At 41.2% G+C, this 3,718-nt stretch overlaps 1 pseudogene; it reads left to right on the top strand.

Annotated features, from left to right (window-relative positions):
- Positions 1-1,796: 1,796 nt before the first annotated feature.
- LOC110202658 (large ribosomal subunit protein uL5 pseudogene) lies at positions 1,797-2,425 on the top strand (annotated as a pseudogene).
- The last annotated feature ends 1,293 nt before the right edge of the window (positions 2,426-3,718 follow it).

Genomic DNA, 3,718 nt, shown 5'->3' with positions numbered 1-3,718 from the left:
CTCTTTGCTCCTCCTGTACACCATCTCCTGAATCCAGGCACTTTCAACGGCTGCCCTCCATGCTTGGAATGTTCTCCTTCTTCATCTCTACCTCCTGGCCTCCCTCAGGTCTCAGCTAAAATCCCACCTTCTGCAAGAAGCCTTTCTCACCCCTCTTAACTCTAGCGCCCTCCTTCTGTTGAGTATTTCAAATTTATCCTATATATAGTTTGTGGTTCTTTACCTGTGGTCTTCCCCATCAAATTGTGAAATCTAGTGTGAGAACTAGAACTATCTTACCTTTCTTTGTATTCCCAGTACTTAGCACAGAGTCTGGGGGACATAGTAGGTGCTTCATAAATGTTTATTGACTGACTGCAAATCTTAAAGCAACATATATGTGTTAGAGAATATATATGTGTGTGTGTGCATATATATATATACATATATATACATATATACATATATATACACATATACATATATATACATGTATACATATATATATATATATATATGTAAAATATACATAAAATAGTTGGTTGGTTGTCCTTCATTCTCAAAGAGGACCAAAATGACATCACTATGCTAGAGTCAAGTTATAGTGTGTCCAGTTGTGGCTGATCAAACCAATGTGAGCTCTGAATGTTCTACCACAGGTTGGGCACAAACAGTCCATGTGAACATTTGGAGTGGATTCTCTAAATATGCACATCTCCTATTTTTATTGAGCTACTTCAATTCTACTTTGCTCATAGAGCATAGCACCTTCTCTGATGAGGGCATTCCATGCTGGGCAGTCCTGTGCCAGTGTCTCCCATGTCACACAATCAATTCCAGAGTTCTTAAGAGAGACGCAAAGAGTGTCCTTCTATTGCTTCTTCTGACCACCACTTGAACGTTAGATGTATAAATGTCAAAAGTAAGGGAAGTCTAGATAATCGGGCTACATTATCAAGGCACTGTTCATCTGGCATTACTTACCTCATCTCCAGGCATAAGGCCTAAGAGGAATTAACTAGTCCATGTAGGGCCTTGCAAGTGTTTTACAGACCCAAATTTTTAAGAAGGAGAACTATAGACCAATATATTAGTGAATACTGATTCAAACATTAAATAACATCTTGTCAAAAAGAATATAGTGATTTATCCAAGAAAATCATTCATTTTGAACAAGTTGGATTTATACCAGGGATGTAAGGATGGTTTGACATTAGGAAAATAAACAACATAGTACTGAGGAAAAAAACCCGAACATCCCAAACCACAAAACCTCTTCATATTTGCAGGCAAAGCCTTTGATGAAGCATAATAGTCTACTATGCTTTAAAAACAAACCCTCAAAAGCAAGGACACAGAGGGGTTTTTTTTAAAAAAAAAATGATTGGTTATCATTGTTCATTCTGGAAGAGGACCAAAATGACATCACTAGGTTAGGGCCAAGTTACAGAGTGTCTGACTATGGCTGATCAGACCAATATGAGCTCAGAATGCTTTACCACAGGTTGGGCAGAAATGGTCCATGTGAACATTTTGGGGGGGGGGTGGATTCTCTAAATTTATGCATCTCACAATTCTTTTGAGCTACTCCTATTCTGCTTTGCTCACAGAGCACAGTACCTTCTCTGATGAGGGCATTCCATGCTGGGCAGCCCTGTGCTAGTGTCTCCCATGTCACACAATCAGTTCCAAAGTTCTTAAGAGAGACCTTGACAGCGTCCTTGTATTGATTTTGCCGACCACCATGTGAGCACTTGCCCTGTGTGAGTTCTCCATAAAATAGTCTTTTTGTCAAGCAAACATTTGGCATTCGAACAATGTGGCCAACCCATCACAGTTGCATTCTCTGCAGTAGAATTTCAGTACTTGCTCTCTTCCAGTTCTCCACCATTGTGCAAGATCAGGGTGAAAAGGAAAATCCCATGTGGGAACTGCACATCCATAAGCTATGCCTCAACGTCTGTGTTGGGGAGAGTGGGGACTGACTGACCTGGGTGGCCAAAGTGTTGGAGCACCTCACCGGCCAAACCCCAGTGTTCTCCAAAGCTTGCTATACTGTCAGATCTTTTGGAATCAGGAGAAACGAGAAGATTGCCATTCACTGTACAGTCCATGGGGCCAAAGCTAAAGATATTTTGGAGAACGGGCTGAAGGTGCAAGAATATGAGTTAAGGAAAAATAACTTCTTAGATGCTGGCAACTTTGGCTTTGGGATCTAAGAGCATATCGATCTGGGGATTAAAAACGACCCAAGCATCGGCATCTATGGCTTGGACTTCTGTGTGGTGCTGGACAGGCCCAGGTTCAGCATTGCAGATAAGAAGCATAGGACAGGCTGCATTGGGGCCAAACACAGAATTGGCAAAGAGGAAGCCATGCGCTGGTTCCAGCAGAAGTATGATGGCATCATCCTTCCTGGCAAATAAAGTCCTGTTTTCTATTAAAAGGTCAATTAAAAAAAAAAGAATTTCAGTGCTTGGCAATTTAGTTCATGGCTGAAAACACCATGCTAAAAAGCATGGGAGCAAGCATATAACCTTATTTTATTCCATTGGTGACTGGGAAAGTGCAGGAGCATAATCCATTATCCAGAACCCAGGTGAACATGTCATCACGAAATTGATGTACAATACTGATGAACTTCTCTAGGCAACCAAATTTTGATATAATTTTCCATAAGCCCTCATTACTGACAGTATCAAAGGTCTTGGTCAGATCTACAAATGTTGTGTACAAACCTCTGTTTTGTCCCTGGAAATGTCAGGTAGCAAACACCATATGGATCATTCCTTGGCCATTTATGAAGCCACACTGACTGTCAGGTCAATGACCATCTTCCAAGTGAAGGATCAGCCTATTGAGGAGGACTCTGGCAAGAATCTTGCCAGCAGTTACTAAGAGAAAGACCCCCTTCTTGTAATTGTCAGAGAACAATGTATTTCCTTTACCTTTTTAGAGATGGAGAATGGAGGCATCCTTGAACTTCTGGGGTATAACCTCCTCGTGTCATATAACCAGGACAATTTCAGTCAGCTTTTGTGTGAACAATGGATCTTTGTGTGAACAATGGAACCTTGTAAATCTCAGATGAAATGGAATCAATACCAGGTGCTTTGCCACATGAAAGGAACTGAACAGCCTTCAAAACCTCTTCTTCAGCTGGAACTTCAGGTAGGGAGGGATTGGCTTCAACCTGAGGTAAACCGTCGATGGCTTCAGCATTGATTGATGATGGTCTGTTGAGAACACTATGGAAGTGTTCAACCCATCTCTCTAGGATCATGTCCTTATCACTAATCAACATGGCTCCAACAGCACTGAGTAGTTGAGATGTACCATACCTCTTTGGACCATAAATAGCCTTCAGGGCATCATAAAATCATTTTGGATTGTTGCTATCAGCATGAAACTGAATTTAATCTGTCTTCTTACTGAGCCAAGAATCCTGAATCTCTCTAAGCTTTGCTTGCACTTCACTTTTGATAGAGTTAAATGCTGCCCTCTTAGAGATGGATAAACTAGCCTGCTGGTAAACCCTGTGGAGCTCTTCTTTTTCATTTAGCAGCTTCTGAATTTCCCCATCATTTTCTTCAAACCAGTCTTGATGTTTGCAAGTGTTCTGACCCAAATGAACAAAAGCAGTGCTGTACACCAAATCTCTGAAAGCTGGCCGCTCCTTTTCTGCTCCACTATTGCCAACTGTGTGTTAGCTCAACTTTCTCTTTAAGTTAGCAACAAA

The sequence above is a fragment of the Phascolarctos cinereus genome, unplaced genomic scaffold (assembly GCF_003287225.1).
Source record: "Phascolarctos cinereus isolate Bilbo 61053 unplaced genomic scaffold, phaCin_HiC Scaffold_4;HRSCAF=312, whole genome shotgun sequence".
NCBI classification, from domain to species: Eukaryota; Metazoa; Chordata; class Mammalia; order Diprotodontia; family Phascolarctidae; genus Phascolarctos; species Phascolarctos cinereus.
Note: the sequence above shows the minus strand (reverse complement) of the source record. Positions and strands in the feature narration are given on the sequence as shown.